Source organism: Equus caballus, chromosome 30, assembly GCF_041296265.1.
Source record: "Equus caballus isolate H_3958 breed thoroughbred chromosome 30, TB-T2T, whole genome shotgun sequence".
NCBI lineage: Eukaryota > Metazoa > Chordata > Mammalia > Perissodactyla > Equidae > Equus > Equus caballus.
This window is the reverse complement of record NC_091713.1, coordinates 36,073,605-36,094,034: the sequence shown is the minus strand read 5'-3', so window position 1 is coordinate 36,094,034 and position 20,430 is coordinate 36,073,605. Positions and strand designations below refer to the sequence as shown.

Sequence of the window (20,430 nt, the reverse complement as noted above, 5' to 3'; positions counted from 1 at the left end):
GCTGGACTGAAACCTCATTTTCTTGCTGGCTATTGTTCAGAAACCAGCCTCTGTTTCTAGAGGTCTGTGATGTTGTGATTTACAATAGGGAGTATATATTTGGTCTTCATCCCTGTTCCTGGAACAGAGCTCCTAAAACCATTGAAATTTCCTAAGTGATGAGAGTGATGACAGTGTCTTTTGTTATGTTAATGAGGTAAGCTTTGGACCTCACCTAAGGATGGGAGCTCATTGCCAGAGGACACAACCATGTGATTAGAGATTTGGAACTTTCAGTCCTATCCCCGGGCCTGGGGTGTGGGGGAGGGGGGATGGAGGTTGAATCAGTCGCCAACGGCCAATGATGTAATCAGTCATGACTATGCAATGAAGCCTCCATAAAACCCAAAAGGATGGGATTGGGAGATCTTCAGAGTTGGTGAATGCATGGAGATTCAGGAGAGACGCGCACTCAGAGAGGGCGTGGAATCTCTGTGCCCTTTCCCCCACACCTTACCCTATGCTTCTCTTCCATCTGGCTGCTTCTGAATTACATCCTTTTCTTATAAACTGGTTATCTATTAAGGAAAGTGTTTCTCTGAGTTCTGTGAGCCACTCGAGCAAATTAATCCAACCCAAGGAAGAGGTCATGGGAACTTCCAGTCTGTAGATGCTTGGTCAGAAGCTCGGGGGACAGACGATCAGGACTTGCAGTTGGTGTCTGAAGTGGGGGTGGGGCGCAGTCTTGTAGGACTGAGACCTCAACCTGTGGGATCTGACGCTCTCTCCAGGTAGACAGCGTCCGAATTGAGTTGAATTGTAGGACACCCAGCTGGTGTTGGAGAATCACTTGGTGTGGGGGAAAAAACCCACATTGGAACTGGAGTCAGAGTCCTAAGGTCCCTCGCCACATAGCTCTCAGCGTGGCTGCTGGCTTTATCAAGCCATCAAGGGAAAGAAAAGACTTCGGCAGGACAGGCGCTACAATCTTATCAGTCAGGATTATGTACGCTCTGTCACCTTTGCCATCTCCCATTGGTTAGAAGCAAGGCACAGGTTGTGCTTGTTCTCTAAGGGAGGCGATTATGCAAGGCTGTGATAACAGGAGGTGGGCTCTTGGTGGCCACCTTTAGAGTCTGTCTGCCACAGTGGGAATAGTCAGCTCCTCCTGCCATGTTTTGGGTGAAGCGGACTCCACCTTCTGACCTTGGCTAAGCCACCCCACCACATTCCATTTCCTGACCACAGGGGTTGGACCAAGGTTGGGTCAAGCCCTTGGGGGCTCATGTGATTCAAGCGTCTGGTGAATGGAATGCTAAACCATCAGTAAAGCCGGCTCGCCCTTCCCCAGGACAGGGAGAGGAGGCTCCTGGGAAGGGAGCCAGTTCAGAAACAGTGGAGCTGGAGGACGACCGTGTGTTCTGGTTTGCCCAGTGCCGCTCCAGTTTACACCTGTTGTCCCAGTATAATTCTTACAAGCGTCCTCCTTTGCTCTCTAAAGTGTTGGTCTGGACAGTAAATGATGTGATTACCCTGGTGTTGAAGCGTCTTTCAGATTCGCTTGGAAAGCCGTGGGTAGGGCCGTCTCCAGGAGACAGCCTGTCATGCCCTGAACTGAAACTCAGAGGGAGAGCCCCCCGGCCTGCTGATTGGGAGAAACACGTGCCGTGTATATTGATTAAGATCCCGGGTGCAGAACAAGCAAGGATTCTGACTGAACATGTACCAAATTCATAATTAAAGAATGATAGGCGTTGACTTGCCGTTTAGCTGGTTCCAACATGGGCCCTGTCCTCGTATTCCAGGGGCAGAAGCAGCACAGGGTCCCTTAGATATTGCTGAGGATGCTGATTCCATCCAGAACTCCAGCTCTGCTGGTTAGGAAGACACGGAAGTGAGAAAGGGTCAGAGGAATTAGAATTTGGAGCCCTGTTTGGAAGCAACAGACAAGAGGAACCGTGTGACTGGACAGTGGAGAGTGGGTATTGTGTGCAAAGTCCCGGGCATGGAATCTTGAGGGAGGGCCGTCTGAGTCTCGGGTGCCCTTCAGACGCCTCTCTCCCTTGTTCCTTCAGAACCTGGACTGGAAATTGCAGGAGAGGGAGGAGAGGGGAGCGGGTACATTCCGTGTCTTTATGAGCACCAGCCCTGCAGACAAATGACCAGGATCTGAATGTTGACTCTCACCCGGGGTAGTTGTACTGAGCCTCCGTCTCGTTGTCCATAAAGTAGTGGATGATGCTAAATTTCGAGGACTGAATGAGCTAATGCATGTGGCAGGGCCAGCACATCCCTCAAACAAGTCAGCCCTCAGCCAAGATCAGCTTCCATTCATAACATTTGTGGGTCTCCTACTGCGTGTCACATATTTTAGATATATTACCTAATTTCACCCAGTGGCCTAGACAGTATCTTCATTGTATAATTGGGGAAACCGAAGCTCAGATGATACTGTTTGCCTCGTTGGCTGGTGAGAGGTGCAGTGGGATCTATGCTCACATATGCCCGGGTGCATGGGATGCTGGTCCCTCCCCACCAGGTGGCCTGTCTGTCCCCTCCATCTCCAGAGCCTGGGACACTGCCAGGCTCACAGGCGCCCAGGAAGATGTGTGGGCTGATGACGTGAGTGCCTTCCTCTCCTCCCGTGACGGTGCCTTCGTTCTGTCTGTGGGCATCGGAGAGGCGGCTTGCCTTGTGCTCCTCTCCACTCATCAGTGTGCGGCTTCTCGCCTCTAAGCCTGTGATGGCGGGTGCTGCGTCTCCAAGCTCACAGGGAATTTTCAGGAGGCCGGGGCTGCCTTGAAGTCACTAAGGTGGGAACTAAGTCCAGGATGTTAGATCCCAAGTAGCACTTTTCAGAAAGATGGTTTTGAACATCCAAGGATGGAGTATCCAGACCGCTTTTCTCTTAAAGATTCAGATCTCAAATGCACACTTGGCCAGCTGATCCTTCCTAACCAGGATGCAACGTGTGAAACTGTGTTCACATTGGCAGCTCAGCCAAAAACGAATATTTGGCATGCATAAAGGGCCACGGCTACTTTGGTTTTCGGAGGCCGCGTGGTTCGGAGGAAAGAGCCCCAGACTTGGGGCTTAAGCCACTTACGTCTAGGGCCTCTGCTCCCTCCCTTACAGACTCCAGTGATAATGCATCCCCTCTTCAGGCCTCCATTATTGTAGACGACCATTAAAACGAAAGGACCATCTGCAACCTTTATTAGTGAAAGATGGGAGTTGGAACAGAGCCTGAGTTGCCAGTTTTAATATACAGAGTTTCAAAAGAACGTGCACAAGAAGATTCTATTTTTGTCATTTCTGGTTGATGTGATTCTGGGTAACTTCATCTCCTTGGTTTTGCCCATTTGCATTTCCTAATTTTGCTATTAAGAACTTTTTTGTTTTTTTGGCTCAGTTGAGTTGTTTAAAAGAAAAAAGTCATTAAAGGGCTGGCCTGGCGGTGTAGTGGTTAAGTTTGAGGACTTGGCTTCAGCAGCTCAGGGTTTGTAGGTTCAGATCCCGGGCGGGGACCTACACACTGCTCATCAGGCCATGCTGTGTTGGTATCCCACATACAAAATAGAGGAGAATCGGCACAGATGCTAGCTCAGGGCCAATCTTCTTCAAGCAAGAAGAGGAGGATGGGCAACAGATGTTAGCTCAGGGCCAATCTTCCTCACTAAAAAGAAAAAAAGTTATTAAAGATATCCAATGAAAAGGTTGTAACTTGCTTTTTGATACTTTCTTGACACTTCAGGATCACTGTTGTAAATATCTGATATTGTACACTCGATGTCTCTAAGTGACAGCATACTAAATGTAAGATATCAGGATTATTACCATTGATTTTGTTAGGTGCTGTAGTCCTGTCTGATGGGTGGTTTGGTTACTCCTCCAGCCTGGCTTTTGGTGTGTGGCTCCCAGGGGGACAACAGGCCTGTGGGAAACTGAGGTCCTTTGAGCTCTACACATCCCCAGACTCCTAAGTTTGTATCAGGACAGATAATTATAATGAAATTGCAATTATTATATTATTGTATATTATAATAAAGTAGATTTGCCAGTTCACTTGAAGCATGGATAAATACGTTGCACAGGTCTATGACGAGTCAAAAGAAATATCGTGTGGTCTGTGGCCTCTTGGTCTTAGCATTTCTGGGGAATTCTTCAGGGTCTCCTGAATTCGGCTCTTCTCCATGCATGCTTATTCTTCAAAAGATGTCTCTTTAAAATCATTGAGGAATGATGCATATTCATGGTTACTTCTGCTTCTTTTAAACTGCTGATTATTCAAAGTGGCCACCTTCAAATATCAAATCTCACATCGAAGCCGCCTCTGTGATGATCCAGCCATTTTCTTCCCATTCCATGGATCTGAGTCATCCCGGCGGCTGAACTTGAGAGGGACCAGGCCCAGCTGAGGTTCCTTCTGCCGGCACCACATTGGCCACCAACGTTTCTATTTCTGTTGACCTCAGTGGTCTTGAAATGTGTTTGCCCATATGTACCTCTAAATATAATTTTGAAAAATTACTTTCTCTCTTGCATCGTTTTTAGTGGATATCTCACATTTTTCATCATAAGTTTAAATATTAAATTTTGAAAATGAGTCACAAATCTGTTACATCCTTTGTTTAAGGGTTCTCACCCAGGGGCAATTTTGCCTCCCAGGAGACATTTGGGCAATGTCTGGAGACATTCTTGGTGGTCACAACTGTGTGTGTGTGTGTGTGTAGACCAGGGATGCATTCAACATCTTATAACGCAACCCACAACAAAGAATTATCGAGGCCAATATGTCAACAGTGCTGAGGTTGAGAAACTTTGATTTGAGCGTGTGCAAAGGAATATGAAAATCATGGTGATTTTATACTCATGAGCATCCATTTAAAAAATACAGAAGCAAACCCTTCTATACCTCTGTTCCTTTTTCTCCTTGAAATTGTATTCCCATTCTCTTCCCCTCACAGAATGTTATCCAGAGGAAATTCCTTTGAGTCTGAAAGTCTTACGAGTTACCATAAAATTCTCTCCTAGGAAACTATGTATGTAAATTGAATTTTTTCCAGCTATCCTATGACTATGAGGTCCTAAAGGTTACTAATTTCTTTCCCTATTGAGGTAGCTTTAGAAATGGATCAAACACCATAAATATATGACAACATGTGATAGATGAGTTTTCAACACAGAAACCTCTTGGTTGAGATGCGTCTTTTCACGGGATGAACTGGGGAGGGAAGTTGGGGGCCCGGTAAACAGTCTCGGGTGACCTGGAGACGTTCACCCTTGGGGCAGGGGGAGAGTCGTGAGTGGGAGGGATGTGGGTCCTGAATTCGGAGAATTGCCATCGTTGAGTGGGGGTAGAAAAGTAGAATTGGCAGGATATTCTCTCAGGTGGATCAATTTTAGGAAAGAAAGCATATGGACCCTGACGATTTTGAAATGCATTTCCTTAAAACCATCTGTGCCCACGTACCCTCCAGAAAGTCTGCGTTTTCCCACAGAGGCATTGGTACACCGGTTGGATCTAACTTTCTCCAGCTCTCTGAGTAACTTAGCAACTCTTTTCATTGAATGATTCAGACTGTTTTCGCACACAGCTAACGCATGTTAAAGAGAGCTAAGCCAGTGTCTATTATGAATACTTTATCAGTCAAGCAAGTAGAATTTCTCACAGGGGGCATAATTAGAGTGGAGGCAGTATATAGTGCTGGAGTTGGGAGGGCTAGTGCTGGAGGCAGACAATATTTTTGTTCCTATACTCATCATCACCAGCTGTGCGACCTTGTGCAAATTAGGACCAGCTCTGCTTCACGGCTTTCTCACGTGTAAAGTGGGACTAAAAATAGATTTCTCGTTGGGTTCTTTGGAAATTTAAGTGAGGTCATACATACAGTGCTTTGTGCATTGACCAATATGCAGTAAGCACTCGGTAAATACTAGCTGCTGTTATCTTTGGGTATTATAGTGTTGGCCCCAAGGAATGAGCGCTTCAAAGGCGGTGGGATCACTATTTCAGTCTTCTTTCTCAGATCATGGGTCTTTCGTGCACCAGTTAGTGTACCCGACCACCCTGATTTTATGGACAGCATTAGCTCTTTGAGGTTTCGCTTGACCATGCGTCCTGGAAGCCCAAGGTTCTGGAGCTGGTGCAAGGTGTCCGCCCTCACCAGCAGCCTGCTCTCATCTCCCGCTCGGCCTCACAAGGACAAACACAGACTCTCTAAGAACATCTGCTGGAAGGGTGGACCTCCGAGGCCCTGAAGTTATTTTTAATATCCTCGGAACACTGTCCAGGAGCTGCATGATGTGGATGGACGACACTCCAAGTCTCCTCTGGGGTCACTTACACGAAATGTACGTAAAGGCAGGGCTCCTAGTAACAATACCAAACACCTTAATCCTCGTATCGACAACTGTTCTATTGGGTTACACAGTTTTAATCCCAGAGGAGTTGTCTCTTGACATTAAACTGTCCGAACAATATTTATATCTGCGGCTGCCCTGCGAGATCACTTAACCCCGCACGGCCGTTTAAAAGTAGTTAATGACAGAGCCGGCGTGACTCGACCTCTGAGTGATCACAGAATTTCGACCCGTGCTGTCAGGGTTTATGGAGAAAGTCAGTTCGTCCACAGCCTGCTTCACCCACAGCAGGTAATTTGAAATGAAATGAGACAGTTTCTACAAGCAGATTGATTTGGGAATCTTGCCTGTTCTTCCCTTTGACCCTTGACAAGTTGACACTACAGAGATTGTGACTTTAAAAAATGATTGGGTGCAAATGCATTTAGGAAGATGATTTACTGTGTGCTGAGGCAAGGACAGCGCATCCAGAGAGATGCCGTGAGGGCAGGTCATTGTAAACGCGAACAGAGCGTGTTTGATGTTTCTGTATGTTCTTAATTATCCCACCAGCTGAAGCTACTAATAACCGTTGATCAAGTAGTTCATATTCCTGGGAAGAGACTAGGTATCCAGTCTCAAGATTAAGAGATACAGTTTATCATAAACTTATTAAAAGTTACTGATTCCATTTGTTATTTTGGTCGAAAACCACAGCTTGTGTATGAGGATAAGAAACGGAGTTCTCTTTCATGGAGTCCACTTTTTTCTCGTTTGTAAATACAGTTAGTCATATACAGGAGGAAACACTTTGATTAAAAGGGTGATAGTCTGATTTTTGATGATCAGAGTTACCAGCCATACTAGAAAAAACATCACAATTATGCATTATCAAGTGCTCTTTTTCCAATCCTTTGTAACCACATTTAGATTTTCACACCAAATATTGTGCAATATTCAAATAAGTATTTTCCCTATTATTTTGACTTCTTCTGATGCAGTTTTTCTCTTAGAAGCGAAGTGTTGTCATGAATAAATATCATACATCAAATTTAAAAATCCAGTGTTTTCCAAAACCACAATAAAAACAAAACATTAAAATGACGGTCAGGAAGATTATTTTTTAAAAGTGGTTATCTCTGTTCGCAATGACACAATATTTGTGCCTAGATTATTTTAAATGAACTTTGCAGTGGAATTGATTTATTGATATTCGGATTTGCCCTGAAGTCCCCGTGCTCCTTCACATTAGCCACAGGACTTGGGCCATCCCTGCAGCTTTTGTGTTTCTCTATTCTAACCACTTTGTTTGAAATATAATTTTGAAGATGCTAGTAAAAAATAGAACAAATTCTCTATTGGTCTCCGTTTAAATTATTTACTACCCTTTGGAGCCATATCTTCATTGAACTATGTTAAAAGTATTTTGCTGGAATGTTTCTTTATGTTGTCCATCGGGTTTAATAGACGCGCCATTTAATAAGCTCTCTACCTGTGAGGATGGACTATTTGACCTCTGTGCCCTGCCACTGGTAGACATAGTATAAGATTGCTTTGTGAAATAAAGCTGTCGGTAACATCAACAAAATAAAAAATGATCGTATTCCAGTACTCTCTGCTGAGTACCATGACAGCGCTGAAATATGGAATAAAATTGAAAGTAGATTAGTTTTGGGTCTTAAGTCATGTTTTGACAAGAAATAAGAGAGGCGAACATATCTTTGAACTTTTAGTTTTAAAGTTTTTTAATGAAAATATTTATCATTTTGTAAGGTTCCTTCTTTCTCTATCACATTGAGGCTGTATAACCTTAAAACAATCTCTCTCTTATTGGGAGGGATATAAATACTGTTCTATCTTTATATTAAACACCATAAAGGAGACTCGCACGGGCAAGATGGTTTGACACTTGGAAGTTAAGGAGGGTCATGCTAATAAAAAAGCTTATTGAAGAGGACGGAAAATCAGTCGTTAATAAGCTACATATTTTTAGGGTACGTAATGCATGTAAATACTGTCGACAAGCAGGCTGCTTTTGCTGTATTTTCTGTTAACCTTTTGGAATGGTTTGAATCTGAAGGGGAAGAATAAATATGTCAGAGTGGAGAGAGCCTTGCTGGGGATTGCTTTCGACATAAAGGAATTTGAAAACTGAGGAGACATGCAGATTGTGAAGTTTTCTCTCTCGTCTCCGCGGTTATATATTAATCAGAAGAAATCGCGACTAATAAATGGCGTTGATGGGCAGCAGAGGGTGCGGGCTGAGGACAGTCAGCCTCCCTTCCAGGAACGTGCAAACCTCCTGTTTCACCAAATGGGAGATTGTGGCGCTCTTAAAAATGCTGCTACCCTTTCATTCCCTTTACAGAATGATTGCAAAGTGGGCAGGTCCCCGTGCATCTCACAATGAACTCTTCTCACATTCTTTCCTTTTAAAACACATGATGCGCTAACTCTACGTGGCTCGTGCCTCGGGATTGCCCTTGCCTTCTCCAGCCTGTGCAGCCGAGCTCTGCACAAAACCCGGGCAGGGCTCCAAGGCGGCCGGGGTGGGGCTTCCAACTGCCACTTCTTTTTTAAAAAAACTAAATTGACTTTTTTCCCCCCTAGTAAATGTGAGTTACATGGTAACACAGGGATAAAACTGTGGTCAGACTCTTAGGGGATTTTGTTTTTAGTCATGAAAAAGGCAAACCTGTTACCCTCACCTTAAAATTTCCATAGTTGGAAATTTTAAAAATAAATTGAAAAATATTGGCTAAAAGTTCTGAAAAAGGTTTTTTACGAGGGTTCAAACAATCTCTCCTAAGATATGTTAAATATCATTACAAAGAAAAAATTTTTAAAAATTTAGATGAGTATGAAATACAGCCATGTTTCTTAGTCTCAGTTGAGGTGTATGCCAAGTCCTATGGAGGTCTCATGATAGCCCCGCTTACTTTGTTCCATTACATGCCTTTAACCTTGACTTTGCCAAATAATATCTTTAAACAGGACAGTGAATTACCGTGGTCATTCTGTTGGTGTGAGTTGTCATCGTTGGTCTAAGCTCGACTCCTGAGTGTGGAAGTTTGTTAAAGAATAACTATACAGTTATCAACCATCCAGACCAGGTTTACATGTGTTTTATTCATGGTTTTTCTGTCAAATGTCAAGATCCAGGAGGAGTCCTGAGCATCCTGGGAAGGGTCAGAGAGCGTGTGCTGAATCCCAGAGGGTTGGGGACAGTCACACCCTGGGAAACGTCCTTGGCTGGTGGAGGTCCCGAAAACAGAACAAGGCTAGGAGAGAAGGTGACTGTGTGTAAGGTCACCAACATTAGAGGAGAGGAGAATTTTAGCATCCTAGAAGGGAAGAATCAATAGAAAATTAACAATAACTTATGGTAGGACAGGGATCTGAAAGTCATTCCATCGTGAAGAGCCATCCATTGAAATAGACGAGGGGACAGAGCTGTCACAGGGCGTTCTGAGTTATTAAAAAGCATGCACTTGAATGTCAGCCTGGGGTTCAGGTATTAGTTCTGCCCACTAATAGCTGTGGTACCTTTAGCAAAAGATATGAACCTTCTTAGTGTCAAGTTTTTAATCTGTCAAATGAAGATAAGACCAAGGTGGCTGTGCTGGTGTGTGAATTAAATGAAATGACCCACCTGAAGGTGCCTAGCATGATGGCCCACCCGCGGCAGCTGCCCCCCCGAATACTGGGGGCCTCCTCTCTTCTCTCCTCCATTCTGAAATAAGGATGCCAATCTCTTCTTCTCTTCAGATTTCATGAATCTGATGAGGTCCATTCCAGTCTTGTGAATGGAAATGTTCTAAAGGTTTTTTCACTTTCAGTAAACCAAAAATTCTTATTCTGCTTTCAGTTACTCTGGTTACTTGGTTTAAGAAATCTGGACCAGAGCCTTAATGTCATGGAATTTTTGAGATGATCTGTACTGTGGTTTTGTAATTGAGTGGGAATTAACTTTGTTTTAAAAATCATGAGCTGGATGACTAAGGAGGCTGAGTCTGACACAGCAAGACTCTGCTGACTACAATTGTCCTAGAAAAAGGGTTGGAGAAAGTGGGAGATCTGTGAAGGATCTTCTGACTACAGTGGGAGTACCTGTCCTGAGAGGTCCCCTCCAGGACGAGAGTGCCAGGTGCGTCACACCGCCCACAGATGGGATGAGTGACTTTGTGGGGCCATGTTAATGTCTGCTGTAGCCTCCGCGGTATTTGCTGTGCTCAGACTGACTTTTGAGGTGTCATCCAGCCATTATTAACCTCATCATGATCTACAAGTGCAGAAACAGCAAGAGAGTTTAAAGTTCTAGTAAGGAAAGGCGGGTGATTCCGATGAAAATAAAAGTAGAAGTAATTTTCTAAATGGTGGCCAAGGACATACGCTGCCCGTGGTTAAGGGACGAGTTCTCAGTTGGACCATACATTCAGTATGCCACAGCTTCAGGATAAGAACTCAAGAGGTTTAACATCGTAACGGTTTTAAAGGTCTTTCGTTTCTTTGAGGATCTTCTTTATCATCATTAAAGTCTGAGGATAATAATAATTGTCACGATACGTGTATGTGCTCCCTATGTGCCAGGCACAGTTCTCTGTGATTTGTACAGATGTGCCTTGACTTACGCTGAGGTTATGTCCCGATAAAGCCATTGTTAAGTTGCAAGTATCGTAAGTCGAAAATGTAGTTAATACACCCAACCTACCGAACATCGTAACTTCAGCCTCACCTACCTTCACTGTGCTCAGAACACTTACGTGAGCCTACAGTTGGGCAAAATCACCTCCCACAAAACCTATTTTAGAATGAAGGGTTGGATAGCCAAGTAATTGATTGAACAAGGTAGTGAAAGTGAAAAACAGAACGGTTGGATGGATACAGAAGGTCTGTGAGTGTATCGGTCGTTCATCCTGGTGATCTCGGGGCTGACAGGAGCTGCCACTGCCCAGCATCATGAGAGACGGTCCTACCGCATATCGCTAGCCTGGGAAAAGATCAAAATGCAAAATCTGGAGTACGGTTTCTACTGAAGGTGTATCACTTTCACACCATCATAAAGTCGAAGAATCGTAAGTCTGGGATTGTCTGTATCTATTAAGTTATTTAAACTTCATAACAACCCGGTAAGGTGGGTATTATTATTACTTCTATTTTACAGATATAAAGAAACTGAGGCACAGAGAAGTTATGTCACCTGCCTTTGGTCACGCAGTAAGGGGCAGAACTGGAATTCAAAACTGGGAAGTCTGGCCTGTGAGTCCACGACTGATGTAAAGCCTGGCGTGAAGCATTGCTTGTGGTTCGTTCATTCATTCGATCAATAACCAATTCACTTATTATCTACTACCTGCTGTTTCCTATGCAAGACTTTGGAGCTAGAGTGGGGACCAAAAGCAGACATTGCCTTCATGAAACTTATAGATGGGAGAGATAGATATTAACTGAAAAAACCCAAATAATCATAAAATTGCAATATAAGGAGGAAGTACAAGATACCACGAAAGCTCACAGAAGGAGAATCTGACCTAGATGGGAAAGCTTCCTTGAGGAGAGGTAGCTTGAGCTGGGAGCTGAAAGATGAGCAAAGCTTAGCCAGGTAAATAGCAGCAGAACATGAGCCTCAAAGGCCCTTTGATGGGCAGGAGAGTTCAGACTGAGGAATTCCAGCAGGGTCAGTGTGACAAGCCAGGAAGAGCCTGGTGCCGGATGAGATCAAACCATGCAAGAAGACTTTGTGGACTATGGAAAGGAGTTTCTTGTTGATCTCAAGACCAATAAGAAGGTATTGAAGCATTTTCAATGGGGGGAGGGAGGCATGACTTGAGTTTCACATAATCCTCTTGCTGCAATATGGAAAAATGGGTTTGAGATGGACCTGAGGTGGATGTGGGGAGGTTAGGGGTATGGGACCACTGCAAGGCCCCAGGTAGGATATGATGGAGCTCAAAGCAGAGTGTGACAGAGGGTGTGGGGAGACGTGGACAGGTTCAAGAGATACTCAGGAGGAGAACCAAGGAAGCTTGGTGATAGATTGGATCGAGGGAGGTGGGGATGACCCCTGGGTGTGGGTTTCTGGGGCTGGATGATGGTGGTGCCATCCCCTGTGACAGGACACTGGAAGAAGAGCATGGTTGTTTCCTTCTGGACAAGTTGAGTTTGGAGTCCTTGTTATCAACATTTTTAGTGATGCAAAGAAGAAAGTCAAAATGTAAATATCTTTGGATGAAATTTTACTAAGAACTGATGCCATGTTCAACATCTACTGTTCTCTTATAAAACTGGAGTTTTATGTGAATATGCTTATTTTATTCCTTGTATAATACCACTTTATGTTTATGAACAAATTTAAAATCACTTTTTGGAACAAACCTCTTACTAAAGAGAGGTGTACTCCACGATGAATATAATTGCTTCTAAAGTGTCCACTTGTAGACAGACTTGTATAAGCCATCATTAATTGTTTACATAATTAATATATAAAATGCAGAGTTTCTACTAATGGAAAAAGAAACTCGAGCATCACACTGATAATATCAATGACATGCATTTGTATTTTCAGACCCTAGATAACTGTAAAAGCTACATTTTATTACGTTAATAAAACGTAAAAACTCCTGAAGCGACCCAGAAGCGTGTAGCAGCACCAGTGTTAGGACTCGCTGCTCCATCAGTTAGGGGCCTGTCAGCTTGCTGTCTGCTGCTGGTAACACTCGCAGGGCACCGGGGAAAGCTTTTCCCCCAGTAAAACAATGATTTATTTTTCAAGATAAAATACTGCATGTTGATGACATAACACGCTCTATGAGAGTTATGAGAGTAGCAAAGCAAAGGAAAAAATCCAACTCAATGAGAAGAAAAAGCAGAATGCGAAAAATCGTTCCTCTGGGTGGACTGAGTGATCAGGTTGTCACTATAGATGTAAAAAGTAGCTCAGTCCCTAAGAATACGGGAGACCCAAGGGGGAACTCATGAAGAGACGCTAATTCCACGGCGGGAGAGCGTACAGGGTTCCAGCGCTCCTGGGTTAATACCCTGGTCACACTGACAGATGGAAGGACCAGTCGTCCCTTTGGCCATCCTGATGACTGGACCAATCGATACCTCTTTAGGGGTCTGCCAATCACTCCATTAGGGAGGAAGACTGGCCGGATTAGTTCGAGCAGCTTCTCAGATGCTCTGAGGACGCGGCCAGGCCCTCTTCTCTAAATAGGAAAAGGGAAGCATGGCTTCATGTGGAGGAGGGATGGGGAGGCCTCTGGATCTGGTGAGCACTGAGGTATGTTCGAAACAACTTAGAAAGGCAGCTGACAACTCTGCAACCCGTGTTGCAAAAGTATTCATAGAAACCCAGAGGAGATTCCTATAAACTAAACAAACAAACAGACCACGTGCCCCAGACCGTGCCATCTGATCCCAAACTCAGCTGTGGGAGGACTTAAGATGTCAACCTCGGAGGCGTCAAAAGCATAATGTTTCTGTTGGAAACCCCACCCAGAATTCCCAGAGGGCCTTTCCCATTGACTCACTTGGAAATGAAATCCAAACATTCTTGGCTGCCAGGAAAAGTGTATGGAGTTTTTTATTTTTCCTTTCGACACACTACTAATTTTGAATTAAAAATCATTTGATGTCAAAATTTTTCTTCCAGATCTCACACTCTAATCATCTTCCCAGAATGCCTGCTTTCTTTCACATACAGAATTTTTGTCATAGTGCAAAAAACGAGGCTGCTCTGATGGATGTGTGGTCTAGATGGGGTACCCGGATGAGGGTCAGGTTGTCCTGATTTGTCTATAAAATTTTTTGGAGAGGGTCCAGGGCTTTCATAATAGTCTCCAAAGGGTCTGTGAGCTCCCCTCCCCACACTTAACGAGCACTTACAGACCCTAAAATAAATACAACGTGAGGACAGCACGCAACAGCCTGCCTTCTTCTCCCACTGATGTCTTTCCTTGTAAGACCAAGAGGTGGCAGCATAGACACCAGCATGCAGCTGCCCCATTTTCCCAACCAGAGGACTTCCAAAGGCAAAATGTAGTAGTATGAGGGCCCATCAGTCACCTTGCTTTGGCTGGAATAGATCGTGGATATGGGTCGCATCAAACCGCCCTAAAATCCTGCTGGAGGAGTAGAGCGAGATGGAATGAGCAGTCCTGGACTTTCAGGTCACAAAAATGGAAGGAGCACATTTGGTCTGCGGCTGTTGGCAAGCTGGGCACGCCAGGAAAGCCCAGAGCTTGCTCATTGGTCGAATCCGAGAGGCACTTCCATGCTATAAAGTCGAATGTGATTTCCCAAGCTGTGATAAGGACTTTATTTTACTGTACAGTATTATTGTTTAAATACTCTACAAACTGCCTTAAGAAATTACTTACTCTGAACAGAAAAACACTTTATTTTCTTTGAACCAACAACCGAAAGACCTTTCTGTTCTTCCACTCCCTGGGGGATTGAAAATACCCAGAAAAAGGGGAAGTTGTTTTGCACGTGCAGATTCAGAGGATTTTTATTTTGCTAATTAAGTATCACTTTCATTTTCTGTGAAAGTATGAGAAGCAGAGACCTTTGCTACAAATACTTAACCAGACGTGCACTGGATAATTTTTTTCTACTTTAAACATATCTAGCCGATTCAAATATATGCATTTTAAGTAGGAGATTCTAGGTCTCAATATGGCTGATTACAATGAAATCGCTGAGGACGGACCTGTTTGTTTAATGGTATACGTTGTGTGATAATAGTAATTCTTAGTGATGAAATTAAGCCTCTGGTGATATCTTAACCAAGTCAAGCATCAGACCTTAAAAAGCCATCATCTGGTGGGCTGAGATGAAATATATTTTGTCTATCATTTCTGTTCCTTTGAAAAGTTTCCATAAAATTCATAATTACTAGGTAACCGAGAACAAATATACACAGTTTTGGGCTATCTGTGTGGGAGAAGATGACAGAAGGGGCTTGGAGGCATTTGACAAGTATCAACAGACACGATGCAAATTTTGTGGGTGGAATAGAATTAGAGAAATATTAGCCAGCCTGTTTTGGTTCGTTTTTCACAGTCCACTTTAAACTGCCAGCTTCCCTTGAAACAGAAAGTAACCGGCTGGGGTGCAGCAGGAGCAAAATGTTTGCGTGTAAGCTCAGCTTTTCTCAGATGATAAGCAACTTTGGGAGGGCCATTAGTTGATCCATTAATTAATCCATTGATTAGAATTTATGGAGCATCTCTTTTGTGCCTAGCCCTCTGCTAAGCGTTGTGAGGATTATGAGACAAATGATTGCATAATTTCTTAGTTATATTCCTATTACCTTCTGTGCCTTGGTGTGTGTGTGTGTGTGTGTGTGTGAAATTGGGAGCCGTGGAGGGTAGCGGCGTCTAAGGGCAATTTTTTAAGTGTTTTAATGTAAATGCTTCTCTTTCTGAAGTCTGTCTGATTGAGAAGGTAAATGCAACTCCATTCATTCGGCTGCTCCCCACTTCCTATTAGTCCATGTGCTTGACACACCTGGAGTTCCTTCTATAAAATGTTTTCACCGAATAAAAATTGTCCAGAGGGGCCACAGTTTGAGCAATGCTTAGGCTGCAAGGGTGATGTTTGTGTGGGTTTTTTCTCTGTTGGCTCTGCCACGAGGCAAAAAAAGAGCCTGTCAGCCTTGTCAACCGTGCAGATCTTCTGGGAGCATAGAGCCTGTCGGGGTGCATGGCTATTTCGGGGGGCAGAGGTGGGGCTCACGCAATAGAACAGGCTTGGACTGGGCAGCCCTTCCTCCTGAGCATTAAATTCACTTCCAAGAACACTGCAGGAGACTATTGTTAAATACTCCGGGCGTGTGGGGGGCTGATGGAGAGGCTGACTCAACAGAAAGGGAGTCTACCACACTTTGGGCTATGCTTCCCGTGGGAGAAAAGGGATGTTTCTGGAATGGTCTTATTCTGTGTAGTTTCAGGGTTCTGACACAGTGTCTAGTCACCTAGTTATTTAAAGCATTTTTTTAACAGTGCATTTATGAAATGCACCAATAGCAATTAGGGTCGGCTTCCTCTTCATTCTCTAAAATAAATTCTTCTGTTGCGTCTTGACTTATCTCAGCTGTATTTGACCTCTGATATCCCATATACTAGATGGTTTAAATTACTAACTCCCAAAGTGAAATCCTAGAAAGAAAAGCTCCACGAATATTAATGAGTCTTGTTTGGGAAAGAGCCTCACATGCAAGGAAGCTTGAGAAATGCTGGGCTCAGGCAAGGCCAGCAGCAGGTTTCTTGACCACAAGCCTTACCGGGATTTGTAAACCTGGGGAGGGGACGACGTGCAGGGTTTCCCAAACTTCCTTTCCAGAGAGGGTCTTGCAGGACAGGTGTTGGAAGAACCGTGCCTTGGGGAGCATGAATTTATAGACTCGTTCGTGTTTGAAAAGACTTTATCAGAGAAAAGGTGGAAAAGTTTTACTGAGGAAAAGTGGACATAGGGAAGGCAAACGACCATAAACGGGGTTATCTTGAAGCTTATTTGAAAAATGACCGAAGACTAAAAAGGCAACAGCCAGGTCTAAGGGGGTGAACGAACGTAGTCTAAGAATGCATTCTACAACAATTTTTCAACAGTGCATTTAGGATTACAAATTGGTGAAGATACAAAGGGGCATCTACAATAATAATGCACATTCTCAGGCACAATTTAAAAGAATGAGCTTATCAAGATTCATGTTCTGACATTGTTTCACTTCTAAATCAGGCTTGGTCCAGCTTGCGCGTCTTATGTGTAATTTAAGAACAGAAGCCATAACAACAATAATGCGTAGATAGGAGGAGTTTATCTTCTTGAATGAATAAATTAGGTCATCTTCAAGCAGTTTTCTTTAATAGGAATTCCTGTGAGGTACTTCCGTAGTGAGGCATGGCTCTTTAAGATCCTGTTAGCAAAGACGATGAAAAGAATGTTCCCCTCTGTCTCACACAAGAAGGGGAGTGTGCAGCCAACAGTGGGAACCTGCTGTGAGTTCCTGGGACGTGCTGGCTGCCACCATCCAGGCCAGTTGTCAGTGAGCAGCAGCCCCCTGCCGCAGAGCAAGGCTGAATGTGCCCCCTCCCCGTTCTGCAGCCTGGGCTGGGTCTGGGTGTTTGAAGCCACTTCTCACTTGCTCCTCTTCTGAGGTTCCATCTGGATAAGTCTGGGAGACTCCAGCAGGCCTCTGATTTAGGGCTTATTAATAGGCTTCCATAATAAGATCATTGATAAAAAACAAAAAAGCATAAACCCCAAGGATGTCTCAAATGTAAGGATTCTCACTGATGAGCGTAAAGAAAACTGAGCTTCTAATTTTGACTCTCCACAGGCGATGGGCGTCTGGTCCTAAAATCTTCAATCTGCCTGGCACAGAAGGCTGGACTCGGGCGCCGGGAACGACCTTGGAGACGCGCCCCAAATATCCTTCTCAACAAGCCTGGGTCTGAAACAAGGTGTGTGTGTGTGTTGGGGGGCGTTTGTTGTTGATCGGCGTCTATGGCACCAAAGGAATGAAATCCTGACTCGAACTTCCTTTGGAGAGGGGCACCCCATTCTCAGGATAGTAATTCTTTGAATGTATAAATAAAAGTCGGGCTAATACAGCAATGCCGACCAAACTGTGCGCATAGGGATTTTTGCAGTACGCATGCGGTTTTTCCAGGCCAGACAGCGGCCCATAGCACGTGCTCATTTTCGCTTTTCCTTTTGCAAGAGCTCGCCCCCCGCGGAGCCAACCCGCGCAGCCGCTGGCCGGGCACTGCGCTCCTGGCTCCCTCCTGGGGGCGCGCTCCCACGGGGTGGCCTCCCACAGGCACTGCGCTCCCAGCGCTGCTCTCAGCAGTTTGCCTGGAAGGAAGAGGCCGGCAGGAGCGCATCCTGGGCGAAGGCTCCGCATCGCGCGCTCTCAGGGGAAACAATGGGCTGGAATTGGTGAAAACAAACCCAAGATGTTAAGGAGGCGCTCAGGCACTGGGGCGCAGGGCTTCCAGAGCCTGCTCGTGAACCGCCCCCCTCCGCCCCCGCCCGCCCCGGGGAAGGGTCTTCGCTGTCTGTTTGGTATGCTTTTTTAAAATAAGGCATTGTGGTGTCATTTTGCGGATTAAATAATTCCCTGAGGAAGTGTTTGTGGGGAAAAGGGTGATCAACAGGGAGAAGGGACATCCTTTTTCTCTCATGTCAGGGTATGCTTTTTTTCTGCGTTTTGCAGACTTCCACGTATCTCAAAGAACACTGTGTATTTAAAGAGGTTGATGCACCCTGAGTGATAAGAAAAATGGCACTGGACTAGGAGAGAGAGGGGTGCCCTCTGGTAACAGCTATCACTGAGCGCTCCTGGTGTGTCAGGCACTTCTCTGTTTTCTCTAAAGCTAGTTGACTCCTCTCCACCACCTGGGAGCGGGGGTGTAATCCCTGAGTGGTAGGTCAGGAAAGGTTTCCGCCGCTTCGGCCCGGTGTTCTGCAACGTCCTACCTGTCACTGGCTCCTGGAGTAACCAAATTCAGGATAATATTTGTGAGGGAAAAGGAGTCATTGCAGGTAAAAATGGAGACGATTTCGTCGTCTTGCAGTTTATCCAGCTTTGCGGGTGCTCTTAGTTCAAGGATCACAGGCCTGCAGGTGCTGGTTGTCAAGAACCTGAGTGGGGAGCTTAGAGATTCCGGGGGTCCTGTCCCAGACTTGCCAGTTGCAAAATGTAAAGCATCGCCAGCTGGTATGGTCTCCCCTCCATCTTGCGCACAAACCGACGATGGTTTAGATGCCTTTTCCTATAGCTCTGACGGAACAATTTTAGTTTAGTGGTTCGATACCAAATTTCTACTATTCTTGTTTTGAAGGTGATCATATTTGTTTCTTTTTAAATGCCTGCAGCATTTTAAACAATTTCTGTTGGTTTCCTTTGCTGGGGAATTGGTCTCCCCACAGACCTGGGAGGTTCACTGATAACTACCTGGGGCGTCTGGGAAAGTAGGTGCTTATGGTCTGGCTTCTGTTTGGGGGAGCTCATTAGCCGATTCCCTTACACTGTCACTCACTCCGGGGAACTGGAACTTTGGAATTGCTGCTGCGTGTCACCCAGTCTTGTCCTGCTCAGGAGGTGAAGCAATCCGTGAGCGGAACACGTGGCCTTGGAGGAAATGATCCAGCTGGGTGAACAGGGCGCGTTTGTCTCACTTGGCTGGGAAGACAGCGAGTGGTGCCCAACTGAACCGGTCAGGTCTGCAGCTGAAGCTCTCTGGCTCCTGGAGGAAGAAACCAGAAATTTTTAAAAGTCCAACAGTGTGAGCTCCTGATAATGATAGTCGCATGGAATATGCTTCCTTTAATATGGCCCCGGCCATCAGTGATCATTGAGTGAATCCCGTCTTTGTTTATCTGCTCACCAGTATATGTTATAAAGGGGAACAATCAAGATTAATTTACTGAGAATTCAAGGAGTCATTTTGTGAGTCAGATGACAGTGTTTATCTCATGAAACACAGCGAAGGCGAGTCAGTTCCTAGACGCGCTGGGGAGGTTTACAACATTGACTGCGTGCCGCTTTCTTTATCTACAGCTTTGAAACGGAATATTATCGCACCTGCAATTTTCATATGCTGTGACAGGCAGAATGCCTGGGAACAAGCCCTGAGATTCCAGCTCTGGCCCCTGCCTTTAGGATCTGGAAGAGAGAGCGATTGGCCTGCGGGCCATTATCAAGCCTTCTGATGGTGCACATTAATAATAATAAGCATCTGAGATTTTTATTGGATAATTTAAAAATATATAAGTACTTGAATACTGAGCCTTTATCTTGGCTGTTTCTTGAGAACGCTTATCTCATTGTTGGTGATTCATGTTTATTATTAACTAAGTAGTAAAAAATTAAAAGCATTTTACAATAATGAATAAATTATTTCTAATGAATATATAAAAGGGGTTGATGTTTTCAACAGATGAAGAGCTATGGCTCGATGTGGTTTCCTGGGGGAAAAGTGGTCCCTGGTCACACGAAGCGAGGCCGCCCGGTTCTGTTCTATTTCTGTTGAAAGTTTCTTAGTGCCTATCAACAAAATGATCCTCTCCTTAACCCTGGTCCAGCCTCTGGTTCCATCA

General features: G+C 44.7%; 1 long non-coding RNA gene and 1 other non-coding gene across 3 annotated transcripts in view; both read left to right on the top strand.

Moving 5' to 3' along the window:
* The window catches only part of LOC102150224 (uncharacterized), a 57,982-nt gene that overhangs the window by 2,532 nt on the left and 35,020 nt on the right, over positions 1–20,430 (top strand). Inside the window, exons 2-3 of one of the 2 annotated variants that reach the window (XR_011434212.1) lie at positions 11,486–12,109; positions 17,666–17,789. This is a non-coding gene — a long non-coding RNA (uncharacterized lncRNA). The remainder of the gene's footprint in view (positions 1–11,485; positions 12,110–17,665; positions 17,790–20,430) is intronic. The other variant, XR_011434213.1, reaches the window with a different exon arrangement.
* Positions 10,311–10,440, top strand: LOC111771363 (small Cajal body-specific RNA 4). The gene has a single exon (XR_002805175.1). It is a non-coding gene; the product is annotated as a small Cajal body-specific RNA 4 (non-coding RNA).